General features: G+C 34.7%; 1 long non-coding RNA gene across 2 annotated transcripts; it reads left to right on the top strand.

Annotated features, from left to right (window-relative positions):
• Window positions 1-22,937, top strand: LOC117151514. 2 transcript variants are annotated; one of them, XR_004461505.1, is made up of 4 exons: window positions 1-975; window positions 14,005-14,145; window positions 14,246-14,592; window positions 20,873-22,937. It is a non-coding gene; the product is annotated as an uncharacterized LOC117151514 (long non-coding RNA). The 2 variants fall into 2 exon arrangements; XR_004461504.1 differs by having other exon boundaries at window positions 14,005-14,592.
• Window positions 22,938-26,273: the final 3,336 nt, after the last annotated feature.

Consider the following 26,273-nt stretch of genomic DNA (forward strand, 5'->3'; position numbering starts at 1 on the left):
AAAATCTACAAAAGTGAACTGTAAGAGTTCACGAACGTCTGCGTGCACAATTATACAAACTTTACGGAACCAACGAACGAAAGCTTACAGCGTTTTACAGAATCTCTCCAGAACCAACCTATAAGAAGTTTGGAAATCGTATAGAAGCTTCGTAAGCAAAAGAGGCGATAGAATACTGCAGAAATTGAGTATCGAATCGCGTTAAAAGATCGATCTGGCATTCTGATCCAACGTAATAATCTTCTTGACCAAGTAAAAGCAAAGTGTTTAACTACGATCGAACGTGAGTGCCCTGTGTGAGTTCCTAGAACTCAGCTATAAGAAGCTTGCAAACCTTAGAGAAGCAAGAAAGCCAATAACAGAACACCACGGAAACTGGCTATCGATCGACGTTAAAAAAGGTCAATCTGCTAACCAAATCCAACGAAATAATCTACTTAATTAATTAGAAACAAAGCGTTTGGCTATAATCGAAAGTGAGTGCCCTGACCCTGCAACCGACTGAGAACTTTCGTCGATTGTCTTGCCGAAGATCTACCGGTCGCGTGATTCATCGAGGCCACCGGTTGAGCAGGTCAGGGACGCGAGTTCTGCGGCTTCAGGCCGGTGCACATCCAACCTGGATTTCTACACGATTTAACGCGCGTCGGGCTTCGGGGACGCTGTGAGCGTGTCGGCGTGCAGACGGCCCGGCATTATCTCTGCAACGCGACGATAAAGTTCCGCACGAGGGACACGATAAAAGCACGCGGGTTCTGCTTGATTAATCGCGCGTCTCTATTCACCGATTTTGTTCTCGTTAGGACAATCCGTGCTGGACCGAGCGCGACGAAATATAGCGAGGACGTTGCTCGGGGTTGGAAAGTGAGAATAATAAATACAGGAGGTGAATCTTCCGATGGCAGGTGAATTGTGAAGTGAAACGTGGAATTGGAGGAAGTGGGAAGCAGTTGGGATTGGAGAAACTGCAAAGTGGTGAGTAATCTGCGGATCCCTGAGATCTTTGGTGATTTTGCGGAGCTACGGAGAATTTATTAGGGCTGTTGCTTCGATCATTAATCGTTCTGCTCTTCTTACTTCTCTTTTGGAACGTTTTATTCGTAAAATGTATGGAACGTACAGAGACAATAGTGAAATAATATTGGATATCAAATTAAATATTTAGTAATTATTTATTTTAATAGTATCTATAAAAATATAATACTCTGTGTCATAAGAATCCGAGGAAAACAACAGGATTAAGTAGAGTTCTGGGACTTATATCTTTTAAATACATGTTTAACAAAACGTAGATTATTATATCGTTAAGTTGGGCAGGACTTTAGGTCGAGTTATTTAACGTTAAAGTATGATAAGCAGAGTAGATTTGAGAATATGACAAAATTTCATACTTTGCATATTCAAGTACTTTCAAGCTATTTCATTTGTACAGTCAAATTATTAGAGCCGAGGCTTTTCGCAAGCACTGCAGCTGCTTTTGTCAGGAAATACAATTTCGAGATATTGTTACTCGATTATGACTACGAGATTCTATTATTACGCGATAATTTGTAAAACTGATATAGCAGTTTTGTTTCGATGAAATTCAATTTCTGCACTGATATTTCATCCGTCTTTCTTGTTTTTAATGGAGAATCCATGAAATTCTCAATTTTTATTACGAAGATCAACGATGTTTCGAACTTGTGCAAAAGTCAAGGCGGACAGAAATACAAATATTATCATATCACGTATAGTAATAGATTTTTTTTTTTTATTAAGATTTATTAATTTAAAGAATTAGATTAAAAAGTGAAAGGTCGTAGCTATAAGAATTTATACGAATTCGTCTTTACGATCGTGAAATGGATACTACGACGATTAATGGATACAGAAAAATCGTCTTAAGAATTACGTCTCCCCTTTCGCGCTCTCGTCGATATTTAACGAATGATCGGTGATTAAAAGAGGTTAATAAGCACGCTCCAAGTCGATCGAGATATACGACAAGGATTCAGAGAATCGTAGCGAATCGTTGGAAGAGCGGCGCCATTCTGGCGAACGAAAACGAAGAAAGGAACGTAATCAGCGTCGTAGGAAGTGCAAGATTATCGATACCCCTCGTGAAAATAAGAAACCTCCTGTCGTTGATCGACTGTACCAGCGTGCCGTGGTTTGTTCGAAGATTAACTCGGCAATTAAGCCAACGTGCCCACTTGTTTCTCTGTTTTTCGTAGTTCGATCGCGTCTTCGATTAACAATCAGGGGAGTGGCGCGAGAACGCGTCCATTTTTATGGACGAGTATGACCTCGATTGCGAGCATCGTGGTCTGGATCGGTTTCAAGTGGAGAGGTATTGTGAATGGTGTTGTTTGTGGTTTCGCCGGCTGAAGAATCGGATGTACACGGTCGTTCAAAAGTTCTTCCATAGCTACTCGTTTCTTACAAGATATGATTTAATCGCGAAATTGACCGATTAAGGATCGATGTCTTCGTGGGATTTTCTATTTCTATTTATATTTCCACGAGTTCTGTTCGTTAACGTTGTTAATATATACGTTGTAAAAATTGTTTCGATTGTTTCAAAATCGTGAAGCTACGTATACGTATCTGAATTTTTGGACGAACAATATGACATGAAGAAGATGATTTTTGATTAGGAAGATTTTACACGACAAACTACTAATGTTGTAATCTTTTAAACGAACGTAGATCAACTTTACTATCGAACCTACAAAGGAATTCTAAATATTTGTTTCGTATTACATTCGTCAATACCTGTTCGTCCGAATCCAGTTTCAACTTCGATTCAATTTCAGATTAGAAAATTCCAGCCATACAAGTCTTCAACTTTGCGAGTCATAGTTTTAAGACTTTCATCGAGAATCGCGATTCACCTTCGTTCCCATATTTGCCTTCTTTACACTTTCGTGTCGTTTAAAACAACTTTTAACCCTTTCACCGTCGATTAAAATAACGATATCGCAAAACTTAACAAATATTATCTCCTATATATATGTAAACTCTCTAAGAGTTCAAATGCGGATAAACAAGGGGACTTTCTCTGTTTTACAACATCGGAGATAGACAAAATCACAGAAGAAAGAGTAATTGTTTAAAACATTGAAGATTGACGGAGAAAGATCGGTAGCTCAGGACGTTGAAAATCGATTCTCGATTTTCAGGTAGACATTGCACAGAACTTGCTATTTATTGTTTACTCTTATTAATTGCCTGTTGTTTATTTAATTATTACTCTTATTAATTGTTGTTTACTTCTGTATTTCATTTACAATAAACTCGATTTTCAGAATTATCCTAGAATTGAACCTTATATATATCGCGCATTTACATTTAAGACGTAGATCTCATAGTGGATTGTACAGTAGATTTTAAAAGAAGGATACCCAATTGTTCGTCGTAATAATTATAAGTCTTGATAGTTTGTATTTCTCGGACGTACGACAGGTTCTACGGTGAAAGCGTTCAAGTATTTAAACGAGTGTTTCTCTGTGGTGAACGACAGCAGACAGTAAGGCACCGAGCATATATAGTATACCATAACACGACTCGCCAATAAGGTTTTACACGGCGCGATATAACTGATGGATGAGCGTTGATTGCTCAGCCAGAGTTTATTAACTTCTCCCCGCAACTTCGTTAAAACGGTATCCGCGCAATTAAGCTTCTTGGTCGAAGGCGAGAAAATGGTGCTCGCGAGCCTTTCCACGCCAGACTTTCCCCTCTTTTTCCGGCTATTTCTTTTTCCCCTCGTTGTCGAAGAAGAAGAAGAAGAAGAAGAAGAAGAAGAAGAAGAAGAAGAAGAGGAAGAAGAAGAAGAAGAAGAAGACGTCCAGAGGGACTTGGTTCCGCTCGTTCTCGCGAAACGATCGCGGTGATTTGTGGTGGCGTTTGCCCAAGATACATCTCGCTGCCTTGCGCGTCACTTTGCTTTTTCTAGCCGCCTCTGCGCGGACAAGGAAGAAGCGGAACGTCCAGGAACGCGAGTCGAGTCGTCCACCGAGCTGGCTAAAACGCACGCGATAGTTTTTTTCGAGATGCTCCACCAAGATGCGATCATACGTCTTCTCCTTGATCTCTCGGATACGCTATAGCGAATATGAGCTGTTCTTGATAGGTGCGTTGTACCTTTTTACGCAGAGGTCTGTGCTTTTATGCAATGGTACGTAGATAGGCATACTTTCGGGAAATTGAACAGCGAAGTTTCGAAGTTCACTTTGGAGAGCACGAGACAAAAAGATATTCCTTTTTTCCTTTTCTATTGCTATTTCGTGAAATACGTGTAAGATTGTAGATCGAATGTGAGAGGTTTGACGGTTTTTACGATGGTTTAATTTTGTAAGATTTTGTTGAAAATTATCGTGTAATGGGTAATGATAGAAAGGGATTGGAATTTCTGCGTTGCGTTTAATATCTTTTGTTTATACAGTTCATTCATTTGGGTAGATTTGACAAAGTTAATTCGAGGATCTCGGGACTTGTCGAATTAAACGTTCGAAAAATTGGAAGCTCGAATTAGAAAAGATTTTAAGATTTACTTGAGATTTTGTGAGTGGCAGAAACTTGACTTGTATCCAACGTAGTGTAATCGAACGCGTTTCAAACGTTTCTCAACTTTTCTCGAGGATGATGCTGTGCGTGGCTGAAGCATTTCACCCTCGGATTACGAAACTCGTCGAATCATCGTCGCTTAGACAGGAAAACGTTTCGATCGTTAACGTTTCAACCGGGCTGCCGCCGGCGTAATGCCACGGTCATAAAACGCGAACTTTCGCGTTCAGTTGTTCCTTTCGCACGCATCTGCCGTAGAGAGACGCGCAACGCGGAAACGTTTTGCTCTTCGTTGAAAAGTTTCAGCTCGCGTTCACCTCGACTCGATCGGAGAAATCTCCAACTACGCATCGAATACGAGCCTCGTCATTTATTTGTTAACCGCTTGTGGTCGAATCTCTTCCCCTTACGAGAAGAAAAGTTACGTTCAGCAGCTTACGATGTTTGTTACGAGCTAATCGTACTCACACGTGTACCGAGCAACTACCGTAAACTTTAGTATACATTGATAAAACATACGATCGTTCGTCCGATCGTTTCGTAAAATCTGTTCTTCGAGTCTAAAGCTTAGACAAGGTATCGTAATTCATATTATTAAACAAGTGCGCGATAAGAGTGGGCAATAAAAATGGATAATAGAAGAGAGTTAAAAAAGCGACGAGCGTAAGATTTACATTATTGTAAAATCGATACAAGAATCGATTCTGAAAACATTTTGCGATTAATATAGAACCAAAAAAATAATGGTTCTAAAGTTTCTACATGAAGTTTCAAGAACTAAAACTATCGGTAACTATACTGTTTTTAGATCTATAATAAATATCGTTTAAATATCGTAAATGATTTTTACTCTTATTTGAATGTTATTATTGGAAAATCATATTTTACAAAAAAGATTACGTAGGTAAAAAGGTCATATTCTTTAGGACAAATTTATGGGGAAATTTGGAGAAGTTGGTCCATCGATATATTTCTTCGTCACTGTATCTGCCAGATCTCCACGATGCTATTACAAAGCATCGTTCATCTTAAACGCCACTATCATATCAAACGAATATCAATCTAATATTACGAATAATGTACATAACGGTACCTCGTGACGTTACCGTTTCGCTCTAGCCGATGCTTGCCGCTTTTCTCCCCATTTACGTCCGTTCGTTGAATACTCAGTCAACGATCTCACCGTCAATTAACACGAATCCACCGCAGAAATGATCGAAACGAGCCTCGAGACGAAATCACGTTTCACATTGCACGCTTGTTTATTCCTGTCGACGCTTCACTTCGCAATTCCTTTCTTCGCGAATAGATTGATTTATCAGTGGCTCGTTATGCAAATAGACTTTCTATCTCTGGTTTGTCTGCTGTCTTTTTCCTACTCCTGTTGCAAATTTTTCTGGACGTCGTTGAACGAACACGCAGTGATTTTCTGCTATTCCACGTGCGACACTTTCGTAATCGATCCGATCTTCATGCGTATTTAAATGTAGAACACGTCGATCGTGGAGGAACGATCGATCGTGTACGAAAGATCGATCGGCGATGGATTTGCATCCTATCTTTGAATCGTGTATGCTAATTTCCTTTTCCTTTTCTCGAGCAATGTCCTTTAGCGTTTGTTTCTGGCTGATTGCATAAGATTTTAGACAGAGTTTAATAGCAGCATTGCTGATGATTGAAGCACGTAGGTATCAAATTCATACGAAAGAGAAACTTAACATGAAAATTTCTGTGTATATGGAAAATGATATCTGGATGTAATTTATGCGAAGAAAATATGTGTAAAAGGATATACAAAATATGTATGTACAAGTAATAGAACATAAAAGACAAATCGATAAGTTTATGTAGAAATTTAATAGAAGATCGCTGAAATCTTTCAAAATGCATCGCTGTAAATCTATAAAATTATGAAAAATTACGAATGATCGCTCGTTTCGATTACCCTATTTCCCAGCGTTAAAATGGAAGATATTTGAACTGTTGAAACAGTAATATATTTATAAAATATGAAGAAATATTAAGCTCTAACATACGAAATATCTGATTTTCAACGAGTTACGAAAAAATGCGTTTGTATAATGTAAAAATGTGAAGAAATTAAAATCATCTTTGAAAGAGAAAATTGTCAGTTTCAAATAAAAAGATAAAAATAGTTGTTGAAAAAAAAAATGATTTAGAAAATTGACATTTCATATAACATGACATTCTGTTGATTTAGAAATGATTGAAAAATGCTTGTGAGAGCGTGAAATAGATAATTCTTCTAAGTGTGTCGATTCGTGTCGATAAAATTACGTTTACAAAATACCACTTTAGTTGCCTCGCTTACTTTCCATCGAGTGTACTTATATGTAGGTACGTAAAGAAATTTCAAGTGCGTCCCTGTACCTATTGCAATTCTGTGTAAAGAAATTTCGCAAGCTCCGCATATCTGTTTAGATATGGAAGACGATTGATCAATATGACTGTGTGCAAACACCGGGATAGGAAGATCAATGCGTTGTCTTTTCTTTCGTAATGTTTTTCCTCTGAAAGTTAGCCGATATCAAGAATAATTAATTAATCAAGTCGTACATTTATGATTTTTTAATATATATATTATACGTAGAAGTAGATAAACATTATATCTTACCAGCAAATTGTAAGTTCGAAGAAACAGCTTATGAAAAAACAGACCATAGAATATCGGAATAATTGCAAAGATATTGTTAAATATCTATCGTTAAATATTCTATCGCAAATTAAATATTTCATACGGTTTATAGTACACACGAAAATACTTAAAATCTGTGTTAAATTATCATTAACACTAGAACTACCGATAGTTAATACGAAGCTATTTCTATCAAAACCAGACAAAATGACTGATTTTTAAAAAATACGTAGTAATGGAATATTTTTATATTTATCGATTTATTACTTTCTTATAGAAGGAATTCCATGTTATGTAGTACATTATTAATCCATCTGGGATCATGATCCCCAAGCGAGGGTTGACACATTTGTAAAATTGTAGAACCAGTAGTTTCGACTGGCGTGGTATTTCTAGTGTTAAATATCTATTTTGCGTTTGCAAGTAAGTTTTAATTTATCACGAACGGTTTGAGAATCTCAATACGTCTTCTTATTGTTATCTCTTTATTCTACCCTTTAATCTTACCCTATACCGAACATATTGCTGCTATATTTTGCACTTTTACATACACGTATTTGAAATACTACGTATCTTTTACATATTTAACACGCACAAATATCCAAAATTTGCTCTGCAGAAACTATCTTCCTTTAAACGCGACAACCCCGTAACCTCATCCTGAAATACGTGATCAAAATCGCATCCAACTTGCCACTCAATCAGCAGCAAATTCACCTATGCTTTACCCTATTTTCAAGTAGAATTCGCAATACACACGAATTGAAAGCGCGTTCACTCGGTTCTTTTCGCTCTTATTCAGATGTAAATGCGACGTGATCGTAGCTGTGAATTCTCGGTGAACCGCGATCAAAACAGCGGAAGCGTCGTCGAATTCCAAGGGTTCGTCGGGCGAATTTGCATCCTACACTTGTGCCACGACGACTGATCCCAAGGGAATTCAGCACCGTTACAGACCGTGCGAACCAACGATAAAGATAAAGTCTCTGTTGGCACCAAGAGAACCGAGTAAATCAACGCTCCGTCTCTTCCTTACCCTTTATTCTTGATTCGATTTAATTCCGCTGAGAGAATGGAAGTCGTTTGATCCGTTGCAGGGCTTGGTAGATAACAGAATGTGATTCGCTTTGTGCTTCGCTGTCTTGTGTTTGGTCGTTGCGAGCAAAACGATTGGATTCTTAACACTGGAACTATTACAGCGTAAGATTTTAAAAATATATAATTCGTGGAGTTTAAGAGCAACAAATTAAAATGTACGGTGTACGAAGAAATTTATATAATACAAGTATTTTAAAATACATCAACTGTCCTAAAATGGATCGATGTAAATTTATAAAACCGATTTTATGGCAAACAACCTTCGATTTTGACCACTTCGATAGCTCTAGTTTTAACAGAATTGTCAATAAAAATTTCTTCGAAACGTGCTATTCAAAGTTTCCGTTTAATTGACCATTGTAAGACTAGACTGAAATTATTTCTAACTTTTATGGATGACGTATTTTGGTCTATTTCTCAACTATGTGACCTATCCGAACCATCAGGACTATCTGGTCTATTTTCTATGAATTTGTTTAAAAAATTCATGTTAAGAAAAAATTGGGAAGGATGGGAAGATGTTTTATCTTCAGAGAATTAACATATTATAAAGCAGTATGTGCAGCGTTTATTTCAAACACTTTTTCTTTAAGTAGCTTCGTAAATTCTTCTTAAACGACTTGTTTCTCTTACTAATAAATTAGTAATTAATATCTTCATCGAGCAGAGAAAGCTATTCCTTGAGCAACCCTTTCCCAACAAAACACTTGAAAACGAACATCACATTGGATACTATTCTATCATTTAACGTTTCTATAATTAGATACTTTCTATAATTGCAGATCTGTACTAATTCTAATTCTCTCGTAATACGGAACCCGTTGCGATCGGATTTATACGCATAAGTTGTTACGCGTGTGTATACCTGAATATAAGTATCTATATTTGCTTCCTTTCGCGTTATTCATCAGATCCGTACACCTCTTCCGTGTTCCAACATCGTAATTGAGCTTGTAATAATTGCAAAAAAGTTACATAATCGACGATGGATCATCTCGCGTCTCGCATTTCTTTAAACATAGCTAACAAGTAAGCCTGAGAAAGCAAGGAAATTTAGCGATTTTCTTCTCGTGGCCCATTCAGCTCCAAGCCTGATGAATAATTGATGCACTTTATGAATACATAAGGCTGTTACATTGTAAAGGCACGCAAGTTGGTTAGCGATTATTCCACGCGTGCATACGCGAATACGTGCTATACAATAACAACTTGCGACTGATTGCAATATTATTTGCACGTGATATTGCGGTGTTCTTTGTCTTGTTTAAACAAAGCTAAATTGACAGCCATGAAATTGGATTAATAAGTAAGCCACGCTTGTCATTAGTTAGGTTTAATTATTCTAACACGAATATTCTGTGTATTACGGAATTGATGGGTTGAAATGATGAATGATACAAGTACAAGAAACAATCCACTTATCACTCGAACGCTATAAAGAAAGGAAAAGGAAAAATAAGTGGTAAAAACAATGTGTAAAATTAATTACACGTATTTATTTGTATAATAGGTACTTTATACTATGCCCCGTGGGTAAAATGTTAATGATACTTAAACAAATGTCTAGTACATATAGCTTCTGTTTGTTACATTCTGCATGGAATCTTTCTCTACGAAGTGATTCGTTTTTTATTATTTTTTGAACTTGCATCCTTTACTATCTTGAACTTCTCAATTAGCGCAATACTCTTTGACACGAGATTTAGACGAAATAAATTGTTATGACTGTTTAGTAATTCCTCTTCTCTTTGTGCCTCGTTCGATGATGCCTCGGAGAAGAGAAATCATGTGCAGCGTTCAAATGAGATTACAGACTAATGATGTAATTTGGAGATGAGCTTACTATACTTTCACTGATGTTTCTACGTAATTACAGTAGGTAGATACGTCTAATAGTTAGTTAGAAGATTGATGGTATTATTAATTATAACGTGGCAATATAAGTACTACTCGTTTATATTCATTTATACTCATTAAAATCGTTGATATTCATTACAATCATTGATACTTTAGTAAGAGATATAAGGAAATAATGATGTATTGAGTACTATTTTCTGAATCTGAGAAATAATTTAAATTTCCTAGTTTTCTTTATTGCATCTAGCTAATACTTTTCTGCCATTATGTAGAATTACATTCAAATCAAATGTATTTTATTCATTTTGGATTTTGGATTAGTACATAATATGTTTACTTATATAATAATATAAATTGTTACAATATGATTATATTAAGATATGAATAGAAAAGTTAATATTAATAATGTAATAAACAATATGATATAAATTAATTTATTCTGTATATGACGTTCAAGTTGGGGATAAAACGGAATTTTGTTGGAAAATTAACAACACGTAATTACATTAATTATATTGATGATAATATACAGGTTCTTTAATGTTCTTTCAGTGTTTCGTTTAATTTGCATGACACAAAATTCTAATTATATATTTATACAGTTCATATTTAATTAGTATAACGTTAAAAGAGAATTTGTTATTAATTATTAGTCGTTCAAATCCTTACTTTGTTTGAAATATTAAGTTACACAAATTAATGTTACACCTTAAATTAAAAGATGTAATTGATAACTTCTGTATTTTAGTTTTTTCCCTTTAGACACATATCGATTTTGGTATTAAAAGCGTAGTGAAGGATAAGTCGATAATATTTTATGAGACAATACTTATTCGTTACTTACGAAGTTCATAATCAGTCTCACTTATAATACTACTTTTATAATATTTTACAAAGACGTAAATACATAGACGAGAGACAATCGACATTCATTATAAGAAACACGAAACTACTTATGAATCTACCTGTAGTCGGTAAAACTTATCGTCAGTCGATGGTTGCTTGGAAACTTGAACTTTTAAATTTTTAATCTTCACTCGCAATAAAGTGCTATGCAAATGTGCGAACAAAAATGAATATTTTCTGAAAGGAGATTGGAGTTTATAGGCTTTGAAAATGAACAAATTTACCGCTCTTTCAGTGCTTGTGACGAGACGAAGTAATTAATTTTAATTAAATTCCCTTCATACTGTACGTACAACGAATTAAAGACAAGATAACTAATTATTGTAGAATTCTTCTACGAATTATAGAAATTTTGATATACTCGTAAAAGTGATGCTCTAATTACGTTTTGTTGAAAGCTTAATTAAAGCCAATTCGAATTGAACGTATTAATCGCGTTTATTCACATAACATCGGAATGTATCGCAACTGAAAAAATAAACTACCTGATATCTAAAGATTTATTGTAACGTTGATATTTTCCATTCATTATAAATCTTAAACTTTCACGTTGATATCACAAACACGCGAAAGTTCGAACATTTATTTGATTAAAGTAATTCTATCGAATCTAATTGGTTCATAGTATTCCTATCATCTTTGCAATCCTTTTTAAAAATTCAATTACAATTTAATAATTCCGCGCGTGTGTTACTTTGCTTATTGGATTCACCATATTCATCATTTTCTATTACTTATTATATTAAAGACTATAATTTTTATTAATTTGACGTCTCTCAATCTCAATCACAATTCACATGCTCTTATCTTTTATTTACCAAACGCAATATAAATCCTCTACTATTTTTACCATTTTCGTATCGAAAATAATAAAAAAGAATCAATTCGAGAAATCTACGATCACAGTTGAAAATATCACGTACGTCTTATAAAACTACCTTCTATTCAAATAAAGCAACGAGGAAAAGACTCGTACAAGCAAACACACGAGGGAAAACAACATGAATAAGCATTGTCCCAGGATGCACGCAATTTTTGCGGCTAGTCAGCCCTTCCTCGAATGACAAGTTATATCGTGTGCTCGTCCGTCAACGATCTATCATCGCTATTTCTCTTCTCCCCCTCGGATTTTTTTTTGTTACCATTTGCTAGCCGGCTGTCTTTCGCTCCTATTACAGATATATCAGTCCGTATTGATTATGCCAACAGTGTAGTCCGAGCGACGTGTTACTATCGATCGCGGATAGAGACGCGTGGGAGGAACGTGGACGTTCCAGTTTTCTCGACCCGAATTGCCCGTTTCTTTTCTTCGCGCTCATTTCAATTTCTAGCGATTCTCCGGTTGGCCAAACCACGTACCTGCATGATTCGTTTTTCGACGAACACGGATTCCATCTAACACCGAAGTAGAATTTTCGCAATATGTAAATGGCGTTCGCTGAATTTTTATGGCAACCGTGTTTGCTACTTCGTTGTTCTACGTTCGTCGTTCTTTATCGTTTTGTGGTCGTTAGAGTATTTTTGCCGCGGGCAACGAAGCTTTGGTTTGGTAAATAATGCGATAAAGAATTTTTATTATGGTAATCTTATGGTAATTTTTATATAAATCATTTGGAAGTTTCGTGTTTTGAAGCAGAAGAAGAAGAAGAAGAAGAAGAAGAAGAAGAAGAAGAAGAAGAAGTCGGAATAAAAATAAAGAGAGATTGTTTGATATTCCATTGGGCAAAGTTTGAACAACTGAGTTGAAAAGTTGTTTTATTGAAATTTTATAGGTAACGCTGGTATTTGTATCGTAATATAAGCTACTTTTAGAAACTTGTGTTGTTGATTTGTTTTTCACGTATGTTCTTTCTGGTATCTAACGATGACAGATTCGAGAATTTCTAATTTTAAGAAAATATTAATATTTTGATAATATTATATGGAATGAAAATCATAGTGATATAAATCAGTTCATTTATTATAGTTTATAAAACAATGTTCCTCGTTTATCTTTATAAAAATTCGCTATATTATCTCGTATTGCGAAAGAGAATAAAATTATAACTTACCTAATTATGAAACTAAGAGGATGCTATTTTTAAGAGCTCAAATACGTGACTAGAATCTTGACTTATATCACTGAGATTTTTGGCTCGTCATATTATTCTATAAATAATCGTACAGTAGAGAAAATATGAATAACGAAACGAATAAAAAGAATCTAAGTTGATAAAAGCAGTGCGATAGGAGTTGGATAATTTATTTAGAGCTTTCCGGAAAAAGGTGTCAAATGACTTTAGTGGACGGTGATAAATTTGAATCTTAAATAAAGCTTATGTAGATATCATTGGTAATTACGAAATAACGTGCCTTTGTCGTTTAAAAATTTCGCCATTTTCTTCAGGTATTCACACAGTATAGACGATTAATGTTTTAACACAGCGACTACCTTCCTGCGTGACTTCATTTTCCTCTCTAGATTAATTTACCTGCGTCGTTTTTATAAAAATTATCAAGCCATTCTTTCAACGAGATATTATAAAACACACGGAGACCGTTTCTACGAAATGGGGAGATTTTCCAGTCTTTGCTCTTCTCCACGAAATTCTTAAGTAGAGTCTAATTTGTTCTTTGAATATTACAATACTTGACATTTCTATTTATTTTCGTGATTATATATCGTATATTCTGTTTGTCTTCTACTTATTTTTCTTAGAATTCTTAATCTTATGATCCTATAAATATCCTCATTCCTAATGACACCGCCGATACTCAGGATACAAACAATACTATAAACAGTCTAATGCTACAACAAAGTTAAATACAAAACCCTTCGAACAGATACGAGCCGAACTCTCATAAAGCTCGAGAATAAAGTCGAAAGTACTCTAACCCAAGTCAAAAGATTCATCGTCGTATTATTTCAAAACACCTCGAACTCTCGTTTTTTCCAGAGAAGAACAGACACGTGTCCACGAAGAGCCGGTGAAATACAACACAAACTACACTACGAATCTTCTAACGCTACCTCCAACAGCAAACGTTAACGCAAATCCTACAAACAGACACGAGTCAAACTCGAACAAAATTCCAGGGTAAAACTGAAAATTGTGCTAATCCAAACCGAAAGATCATCCATCATCGAGTTATTCCAACACTCCTGAGGCTTTCTTTTTTTTTTTTTCTTTTCTTGAGGAAAGCGGAGAAGCGTCCACCAAGGGGCGGTCGATTGCAAACAATTTCGCAACAGCAACGACGCGACAAATTACCGTACGGTCGAGGAGGGAAAAAAAAACACGAGGAAATTAGTCCCGTTCGGAGAATGTGTACGGTGTTGTCGCGTACGAGCTGCGATGCCCGAGAGGGTAGCTGGAGGGGGTGGTCGTGGCGAAAAAAGGGGCGCAGTCGCGGCGAACGGCCACCCCCGCGGACACGCTTGCTCGCGCGGCGGCTTGGTAGTCTCGGTCAGTCGTTGGCGGCCGAAAGTCGTGCGAAACAGGAAACCGATGGAGGGAAGAGAGGAAGAGACGGAGTGAAGACAGGTGAGAGAAACGAGACGAGGGAAAAAAAAGGGAAGAGTCGCGGTAAGGTCGAGTAATTCGTGGATACGACGAGGATACGGCATGATGAAGTTATATTCGTAATAATGGTCAGAGATTCGTTGAGAATGTCGCTTTATAAAATTGTGATAAAGAGGAAATTGGAGGGACGAAGAAGGAAACGAGGTAGCTAGATTGGTTAGTTGAATTATGCTTGGTAGTAATAATGGTTAATGGTTGGTTTGGAGAATGTCGCTAAAATTGTGGTAGAGGGAAAACTGGAGGGACGAAGAAGGAAGCCAGGTGTTTAAATTGGTTAGTTGGATTACGTTTGATGGTACTAATAGTTAGAAGTTGATTAGGGAAATATTTCTTTGTAAGATTGTGGTAAAGGGGAAATTGGAGGGACGAAGAGGAGAGAGAGGTGTTTAGGTTCGTTAGATTATGTTTGCTAGTGTTTAATGGGGGTGACAATTCTGTGGTAAGAAACGCAAAAAAAAAGAAAGAAACGCAGAGGTAGATTGATGAGATAGATGAAGTATTCAGCGGTAAGATGATATTGATGACGAAGTAAGGGTGTAATATCGAGGGAAAGTTTCAGGGTAAGATCTTGTAAATGAAGTAGAAAGTGGGCTGGAATTAAGAATTACAGGAGGAAGAACATAAAGGGGAGAATATTGAAAATGTGGTTGAAAGTTTGTGGTAGAAGGTAAAACGGATTATAGTGGAAAGAATAATTTGATCGTAAAACATCGAAAACGATAAAGGATCGCGTTCTTTTTTTACAAAAAACTAAACGAAGAACAAAAGAAATTTATTCTATTGTAAATTAAAGCATGTCGCGAGGAGTAACTCTTTTAAGGAAACAAAGACTAACCGAGTAATTAAATGGACACTAAGACGGTAAACTAAGGAAGGATATACACCCGTAAAGTAAATTTCAGAGTATGAAATTAAGAAGAAAAATATCAAAAAAAGACAAACATTTCAGTACAAAATTCCTCGCGTCAAATTCGATTCGCGCATAACTTACAAATGAAAGAAGAATTTCAGCTATGCTGGACAAACATGGAAAAAAATTGATAAAATCTTTAGCAAAATTGTTCTAAAAAGTCACTGAGAAATATTTAAAAACCTGAAATTTATTAAAAGGTTTATTCTAAATAACAGCTACGCACGCAAGAATTTAAAAAGAAATTTTGTTATAACAGAAAAAAAATAAAAAAAAAATTTAATACGGAAGAAAAAGAAACAAGGGAAAAAACAAGGTCAAAGAAGACGTGGTCGAATCGAGGGGAGAAACGTAGGTAAAGAGAGAGTATATTAATGGGGGCGAAAAAGAGGGAAGCGCGCAGGAGAAGCTCGATGCCCATCAGTATCGTGGTTTCCGTGGAACTGAACGGAACCGAGCGGAACCGAATGGAACGCTGCATACGTTGAAACGACACCAGGCGACCGGTACCGAAGTTTCACGAGGGGGTCCAGTCGGTTTTTCGTGTTCAGTTCGTGTGCCGCGTTCGGCCCGTGCGTCGTTCTTCATTTCGTTCACGCGATCGTTTTACCTTGGACAGGTACACGTTGAACACGTCGCTTCCTCGCCGAAAAATTATATTTCGTTAGAATCGTATAGTTACTTTTTTATATGCAATGAAAATTGAGTATCGTTTACGAATACACGCGACGAAAAAATTGCATAGAAATTGGATCTCTTGAATTTTGTGGAAACAGCTTCGAGCCTTTTTTCATTTTTCGGATTTTTGGTTTATGATATCGGTAATGATATTTATCGTATTTGGTGTTTATTTGGGTTTACTTTAGTCCATTTTTTTTTGTTTTTGCTTTTGGTGGTGTTAACATTGATGATTGAAAAATTTATCATTTTGTGAAGTACTTCTCTTTGTGTCGAAAGTCAAGAAATTTTTATGAGAAGGTTTGATCTGAAAACTGTTTTCAGGTGCGATCAAGTTAATACTGAAATAGATTTTAATATAAAGTGATATTTTATTTTTGGCTGGCTGATCGTTTAAATTTTGATATTGCGTGTATTATTTCGAACTTTTCGTTTCATAAGTTTTTTTCTTTTATTACTTTTTTCATGTTTTTCAATTTAATTTTATTTCTGATGTACTAATTATATCCAAAGTAACAAATTTCTAATACTTTATTAATTGAAATATTGTTATGTAGATGATTTCATGGAATTTGCGAATTGATGGAATCGCACATGAAAAGAACGACGGAGATAGAGAGGTGGTTAAGAATGCATGGAATGCATAACACGTGGTTCGAAGACGTTTGAAATTGTTCCTTCAAGCAAGAATGAAACATAATTTATTTTTCTCGTATTCCACTAGTATTATAAACAAATTTTAAAGTAATTCTAAAAACTTTCTGGGAAACAAAATTATATTAATTCTATATTAAACATTTTTATCCTGCTTCAGTATTTGTCGTTTTAAGTGATTTTTTATACACTTAATTGGTATTTTTGAATCGTTTTTAATACACATAAAAAGAATCATCAATATATCCGTTTTATCTTTGAAACAAATTACATTAAAACTACTATACGTCCGGTGAGTTTATTTAATAGCAGATAATATCAAAAATTTCAAGTTAATTAACAAAGTATGAAACCGCCTTCGCATTTTTAATTAATCGATCTGAATCAATAGCCTAAAGCTTCACGTAAATAAATCGCTGCGATACATTCTACTTTGGAGATATCTCGTTTTACGCTTCTTAGAAAACTTCTTTTACGTCTGTCTATTAAGCGCGATAAGTTTCCCAAGTTGGCAAGGCGAGACGATGCATTTTCTTCGCTCATTGTGTTTTTCGTCGATTCACGGCGATAATCCTCGCAACGCTTGCACGCCATCGATATCGCAACGTGAACCATTTCGTTTCGGTTTATCGCGGTTGGGAATCGTGACGAAATCATTTCGACGAGTCAACGAGAAAAAAGAAAGGGACAGGGAAGAAAAGAAAATGCAGGGTGGAGCAAAGAAAGGAAAAAGAATGACGCGACGGTTCGATTCGATGTCGAACAGGAAACGAAAGAGTTTTACAGCTGCGGCCGGAAAACTTCTGGCGAGTGTATCACGGAATCGTTATTGTCGTTCGTCATGCACTATAAACGACCTCGCCATTGCGGCCAGCTTTTTGCGCAGCCGTGATAATTGCGTCGATTGTAGCTCGATCATGATACAGACCTCACCCGCCGCTTGTTCGCCGGCTATTCTCTATTCGATCCGACCGAAATTAGTTTTGCGTAATTCTAACTCGATTCCACTAATTTATATAGCGGTGGAGTAATTATTAGAATTTTACTTTACGGAAAGTAAATGGTTTCCGCGAGAATATCGTTGAATTTCAGATTTTCATTGTATTAATATCGATAAAATTTTATTTTATTATTTTGTATAATTTTATCTAAATTTCGATGTTGTTTAATCGAATATTGGATTGTTATTTGGTTTTGCATAATTTCACTACGATTCTATCGATTTGTAGCAGTACGTTATTTGGTAAAATTTTATTCGATAGAAAATTAATGATTTGTATATCGTAATACGGAATTATTAGATGATTTTGTATAATTCAACTTCGATTTTATTAATCTATAGCGATAGGGTAACTGGTAAGATTCTGTTTTATCATTAATCGACGATTTTCATGAGTATAACGTGCAAGTTCCATCTGCATTGATTTAACATCCGATTATTATTGAGTTTTGCATAATTTGAATTCGATTCTATCGATTTATTGCAGTAGTAATTGGAAATTTTTTTTTGTAGGGTATGAATGGCTTTCAAGAGAATATCATTGAAATGCGATTTAATATTGGATCGATATTTAATTCTGTATAATTTGAATTTGATCCTAGTGTCCACTTATTGTAATATGGTAATTGATAAAATTTTATTTTATAGGGAATGAATGATTCCCATGAGAATATCTTTGCATTTGAAATTTCATATACCATCTAATGTTACATTATTATTTAGCTTTGCTGACTTATGTTTGCAAATAAAAATATATGTCTTTAACTAATTGATATCTTTGAATCGTAGCAGCAGATTGGACATAACGAGTCGGTTTAATTGTGACATAACTTTATCGTTTTATGTTCCAAATTTAAAACAAATATTTTTATTTCATTTAATTTTTCTTTCCAACGTAAAATTCAATATACATATTAAGTTACATATTATGTAACCTGATTTCTAATACGAACGAATTGCTATCGTCATCAATGAACAAATAATACCACTTGAGTGTTAAGCTTATAGTAATTTAATACGTTCAAATGGCTATACTAACTTTACGCGGCTGTTGTTTGCATTTTTTACGGATTACCTTAATACAGCCTTAACAGGTCTTACGTTGCAGTTACTTGGAAGCAACTATTAGATGTATGTAATTTTAACGCGATCCTTGTGTGTTTGAAATGGAGTAAATTTATCACGGATTATGATCATGATAAGATCGCCAAAGTTCTAATTTTTTACTTCCTTTGCTTGTTCTCATAATTGTGTTTCGATATGGATGCTAGTTGTATTCAGAATTAAACGCTTATTAAATTCATTTTTATATATATTTTCTTATCGAAATGTTCATTTAATTAGTTACGACTTTATAATCACCAAGAAGCCTTGGTTAATTGTTAAAAGAAATTATACTGCATTGGAAGATTTCTCAGAAGAATTCTCCTTGACCGAATCAATGGAAAATTAATCAAATTATCGTAATTAATTCGAATTTTAGTTCACAAATTATAAAATTAGTTACAAACAAAATTATCTGATAAAACAAATTCCTTCCATATTTTCTGTCTTAGAAATTTCATTCATAATCACATAAATCAATCGTTCTTTCCATAATTACTCATACCAAATATCTTTTCGCAAATTTCACATGTGGAACAAACACGATGATAATTTTGATAGGAAGAGGGAATATTATTTTTAACTCATTCCGCGCTAAATACGCGTAGCATTAATCTTTAAACATTTTTCACAAGGAAATAGAGATATACTTATTTTTCGACCAGCGATTCAACGTATGCGTAATACGATTTGACTCACTGTTTGGCGTATAACCGAAGATTACCATTTCTGCCAATTCGATAAAGATCGGTCTCGCGAAATCCTAACAGAATCAGCTCATTGGACTTTCAATTCGCAATCGATTTGATCCTCGGCTAGTAAATCATTCACCGACCGTTGCTGCAGGTCAACGCGTTTCGCAAATCCCTTGTGAAATCTCGTCGCCCACGTAGCAAAAAAATGCTTTCTATCGAATTCGTTTCGTAAAATCTCGACACTGTTGCCGTCGCGGCTCGAAACGATCTACTTTCGTTTACCTGCTCGAATTTTGATGGATCAGCGTTAGCGGTGTGAAATTGGATGGTTTTTTCGTTTCTTCCATTGGAATTTTTTTTACGGATAAAGGAATGATGGTTATATAAGTTCATGTATTGGAAATTCTATTTTGGTTGAAGATTTTTTATAGAAAATTTGTTGAATATTTTTGAAACTTCTATCTTGTGTAAATCATAGGAAATTCGTGATTCGTACGGGTATTGTCTTCAAGTATATTTGTATAATCTTCTATAGAACGATTGGCAAATTATTATAGAAAGTATATACCACGAAGGATCTTTACAATTTAATACGATTCATCATGTCGATCTTGCAGCACGAAAGAAATGAAAAATATCATATTTTGATTCATCTTCATTTTGTAAAATTATTTCACCACTTTAAAATTGTCGTACAAAATGGGCGTGTGTCTTATATTACATTAATCTGTATAGGATCTCCAGTATTTCAACGTAATTCATTTTTTCAATTTTATGGAACGAAAGACTATAATTATACGTTTCTTTTTATTTCTACTTCGTAGATTAACTACTAAATTATTATAAAAAATGAAACAATCCTACGATGTTGATACACACAGAATCCAACAATTCAACGTAATTTATCATTCTGACACCGTACTAAAGAGTATTATCATCCATCTCTACCCGACAGAATTACTTTGTAATTACTTCGCAAGATACGGTAATCACTCTACGCTAATATCCAGAGTATTTCTCTAATAAGACAATAGAAAAAATATTTTCACAATTTTTAAGTACCTTAATCCGACTGCAGAAAGATTGATATCGAGGAAAGTGAGCGCAGAGCTAACGACGTAAATTAATGTACTTTTTGTCTCATTATAAATTACTTAACGGTTCTAATACGATAACGACGTAGGAACGGTTCTGTTCAAGATCGAACGATTTACTCGAGAAACGGTTCACGACATCGACAAGCACGTGCTCCGAGCGTAAAATAAGAAGAAAGAGAAAGGGAAATATGTTGCACAAGCACGGACGGAGGAAAAGCGGAGGAGGAAACGAAGATCAAGGACATCGGAAAGGTTCTGGCGGGTCTTGGCACTGGAAGAATTCACAGATGTGCAGTGTATAATCGTGGATCTTGCAATGCCATCACTTGCTGGATACCGATTCACCGTGGACGATCGATCATACCGATAATAATTTCTAATTATTTTCAAAATCGTTCCCATCTTTGGCAAATATTTCTTCTTTTTTAGAGAAAGGACAACTTAACTCGTTAAACGGAAAAGACGAATTATATTGTTATTTGGATTATTTGGTTTCGATACGATCAGTTCTCTATTTAACTTTGCTACTTTTTCTTGATAATTTTCGATAGTCAAATTCTTCTTGTTTGCTAAGATGAAAGCAAGACCGAAATATAAATGTTCGAAGATTGCAGCAGGGTTAACTTCACGTTGTCAGGATCCAACCTTTTACGTGGCATCAACCTGGGAAAATAAATTACATCATATTGCGGGAACCGAGATCAACTTAATAGAGATTCATTCGTCTTTATTAACTTTTAATTTCGTGGGTATAAAAGTCCGTAAAATGATCTATAACGAGGAGCCCCAATTAACAGATTTTGATGGTGAACGATTGTTGAATTTTTCGTTTTTTTTAGTGTAGTAGTGTAAAGTTAATGGTTCCTTTTAATAAGATTTTCTATCAATTCTCAATAGCATTACAAATGTATAATAATTTATAACACCCTTTATTTTCATTTTCAAACAATTACAAAGCCCTACCATCTCGATTCAATCAAATTCCAAATCCATTAGCAAACTCTAAAGAAGACGAGCAAAAGGTGACGAAAATCGTTTTGCAACGAAGCATTTTACAATATCGAACATGCAGCTCTATTATACCGACTCCTAATGATCTTAACAATCGTGTCAATCACGAGAGTAAAGATCTTGCGACACGAAAAGACAGGTAGCTAGGTGGCCACTCGATCGAATATCGATTCTAGGAGGAATATCGAAGAGGATGGTTGCCTGGAGAATCGTTCGAGCGTGTTGTTCATTTTAATCGGTGAAAGTAGATGCATTGGAGAAGATTCACTTCGCTCGATGCATCTACGGTTGCACCGTCGAGCGTGTCGTTTCTGTTGTCGATCGAAGATTAACTACATCTTCGTAGTGTTGCGAATGAGACGCACGAAACCATCTCAACGACGATTTGCTCCGTTTACTTTCGAACAAAAACCGTTTTGCATTTACATTCGTAGATCGAGTAACGTATTTTGTATCTTTGGTCAAAGGGAGAGACGCGTTTAAGAAGGAACAATAAGAACAAACATATACAATTGAGATAATAGAAGTTAAAAATGAAAGTGATAAAGAATGGTTGGAGAGAATAATAAGTAAAACAATAAAAACTAGTCTAAGAACTACTATTTCATAATAATCTTAACAATATGATTTTCTTAATCGTATAGAGATATATTTCTCTGACGGTGAATTAAATGGTACAACTTTTCTTCGTTGTTGCAGAAAATTATTTTATTTTTTTATTTACTATCGATTTCCACAGTAGTCAATATGTCAATATTTACATGAAACGGAAATAGAAAATTGCTAGGCGATAATCGTACTTAGTCTGTGGCTAAATTAGTACTAATTCTATCTAAACTAATTTTTATCAGTGTTTTCTTTAAATGTCGATAAGCAGCAAAACGATCAATGTTACGTAGGATCAGTTTAAAAGAGATATCGGTTAAATTGATAAAAAATCATATATGGAAGCGTTAATGAAGGAAGGAAATTTACGATCCTTTCACAACGTCAATGATCGATAAATTACTTTGCTCTTCTCATAAACTTTCTCAAACGCAAGAGGTATTTAGAAATGAAATTAACTCGTTTGAAGCACTGAATTGATAGAAGAATTCAGAAAAATATATTGCGAGGAAAATAATGATATTTATCGTTAACGCGTTATTGGATTAGATTTATAGAATTATTGGAAATAATTATGAGATTTAATGTCGCTATCGTTCAGCGCTGGATAATAATATTTTTATACATTAATCGTAATTTCTTTTTTCTTTATATATAAAAAGAATCGATTGTCTAAAATGCTTTTAGTATAACAAGCAAATTTAGAGAAACCTTTCAGGAAATAATAGACTCGATTACTTTTGCAAAATTGTAATTTATGTATTAATCAATTTTGTTTAAAAGCAATTTTTAATGCAGATTTATTTAAAAAGAACTAAGTACTTGCAACTTCTGAATTGTAAATTATTAAGTTGGAATTTGTACATAAACAACTTACTACCGTTAGTTAGATGTGTAATAAATACGAATGAAAGTAAAATTATGGAAAATTATATTTTGTAGGAGTGGATGACCAATGGATAAAATGATCTCAAAATTTTCAGGTACGATGCAAAGATACGTATGCATACAATATGGAATATTAGTAATACAATGAAACACATAAAATGTAAATGAAATAAAATAAAATAAAATAAATAAAGAGATTACAATATATTTGATTAAAGTCTTCTACATTTCTATTGTCCCTTCCTCCTTTATCTTTCTCATCGAATTTTTTATTTTTTAAAATATTATAAAGTAGACGTGAAGGAAGAATTCGAGAAAAAGAAATAAATACCATAGTACATCATAGTTATATTCGGAAGCGTTGTTGGAAGCTTTGGAGATAATATATTCTAAAGGAAGACAGGCAAGACTGTAACGAACATTTTATATTTCTTGTAAAAGATAGAAATCCAGTTTTTCTTAGAATCTAATGTAAGAAAGCTTAACTTTTTTCCTTCTAAATATCTATGATATAATAATAACAGCAGAATATACCATAACTAAAGGAACATCTTCCAATTATTTTACGAATTAAGTAAAAATTTCATCTAATTACTATAACGATTATTAGTCATGCAAATCGCATTACATTGATCGAACAAGAATCGTATTACATTAATCGACTAAGGGTTTGCCTTATTCATTATCATTATATAAACTATAGCGATGATTCACATTCGATGAATTAATCACATAATTATTCTCTCTGCTTCTAAACAAGTCCATGAACAAGATCTACGAATATTTTCTTAGGGATAGTAATGCATATTATAATCAAACACATTAATCCGAATATACGTACTATCTTTCCAAAAGTATGATTATTCTTACACTAATAACGGATAATTTGAATAACACGGGGATAATTATACAAAAGTTTAACCAATACGTTGCATTTGGATGGAAATGACATGGTCTTAGAAAACATACGAAAAAATAAAAATAGAAATTCTGATAGCGTCTCGGTTAAAACGAAGAAACATTAAATCAACGTCAAAGTATTGAAATAATATATTTGTGAAAGGAGAAAGTATGAAATTTATGTTTACAATGCTAAAGAATGTGATAGAAACTGAAATGATAAGTTTGTTACTTTATATTACAATTGTAAAGATCGGACTGGTAAGTGGATGAGTTTGAAAAATTTATCATTAAGGTAATAACTTTTTCATCAAATTAGTTACGTAACATTTGCTTTTTCGCTTTCTCGAGTCGCGTTGCGTAAAGAATAATAATTGTAAAAGCGATTCGTCCAGCTAATGCAGCGAAAAGGAAACGGTCCGCACACATTGGAACGTGCTGTGTTGAAGTTATTATACTGGCGTCTACATTTTCTCAGAGACGCGCACCTGCCTCAGATAAGGAGCTTCTATCGCGACAGGTTGCAAATGCGGGGGCTACCGGCTATCCGGTGAAATTAACGTTACTTTTTTGTTCCTCGGCTTTGTTACTCTGAGTTAAATGTCATGCTACTCTCTGTTAAGTGTTGCGAAGATAAAGAAGCGGCAGCTGCGACTTTTTCGTGATCTTAGCACGTTACCGAGGGATTTCCCTTTCCTCCTTCCTTTTAAACACAGCGTTAATTATAATATAATTAACTAAGCACAAGGAAGTACAATTTCCTTCATATATTTTAATACAAATAACGATTAGATCGTTAAAATAATTTGCAGATAATGATATTTAAGTAGAGAGAGTCTGTTAAGGGAAACAAGGTGAAATTTAGTTTTTTAATGGTGAAAAGCACGACAGAAAGTGAAACGATGATTTTGTTAGTTATTACAATTGCGTAGATCTCACTGATAAATGGATTGAAACAGATTTGGCAAATTTATAGTCGAGGAAATCATTTTTCATCAGTATAGTTAGGTAATATTTGTATTCTTTTTACTGCAATTCTTGGATGTGAAAGTGACAGATTTTTTAAATTCCTAGCTTGGAAACGTTTACTACCGGTTGCATAATTTCTAATTACAAGTTACATCACTTTGCAATTTAATAATCGATACTTGTGTAAATACGGAATGTTGTTAACTTGAGAATTTAAAGATTCTTTTTAAGTATACATCGATGAAGCATCTTTAGTCGACTTCATCGCGCGTTATAAAATTTTGTGCGATCGATTTTCACTACGACTTCCATGAATATAAAAGAATCGATTTCTAAAATGTAATTTCAACTCGTTAATAAATGCAGTATTGCAAAAGTTACTAATATAGTAATACATAATATATAATATTACCTTCTCAAAGATATGTTCCCTCCGTATAGCTAAACATTACGTCTTAATTACACCTTAGAACTCTAACCACTTTCGTAATTTGCCTTCGTATCAGGCAACTTTATTTACGAAGCTTTAACCAACGAATTTGCATACGCACCCTCAACATAATTGGAAAGTCGGACACCGTAAAAATGTCTTTGTCCTGTTTTTATCACTTCATACTACCACCGTAGGTATAAAGTACAGAGAAATGTAACAACCTATAAAATACTAACAAAGATCGTTAGAAACATTAGCGTGAACTACGACTCAAATTGCTTACGTTCGAATAAATGTGAACCGGTTGTCCTACTCGAAATATCGCTCGAACGTTTTAGTAAAACCGAGATTTTTCCAACCATTGGTTGCCTTCAAAGTAACAGCGATATTATAACTTAACAAATTGTTACGTCAACTTTCATGCTTGCATGTATCATCCATGTCCTCGTCGTCGTTCTAAGTATCCGCCACTCGAAACTTCGTACCTACTTACTTCCAGTCGTTCACCTAAACCCAGATTCCTTCCAGTCAACGTCCTCGAGTTGAATAATTCGACTCGTATAAACATAAACTCAAGCCGTTTGAATTCAAGTAATTCGACTAATCTGAACGAAGATTTAGAGGCGAATTGCTGGGACCGCGGGGAATGCCGGTACAGGCCACGATACCGGCGTGGCACGGCAGCATCGACGATGAA

This window comes from Bombus impatiens, unplaced genomic scaffold (genome assembly GCF_000188095.3).
Source record: "Bombus impatiens unplaced genomic scaffold, BIMP_2.2 scf_0248, whole genome shotgun sequence".
NCBI lineage: Eukaryota > Metazoa > Arthropoda > Insecta > Hymenoptera > Apidae > Bombus > Bombus impatiens.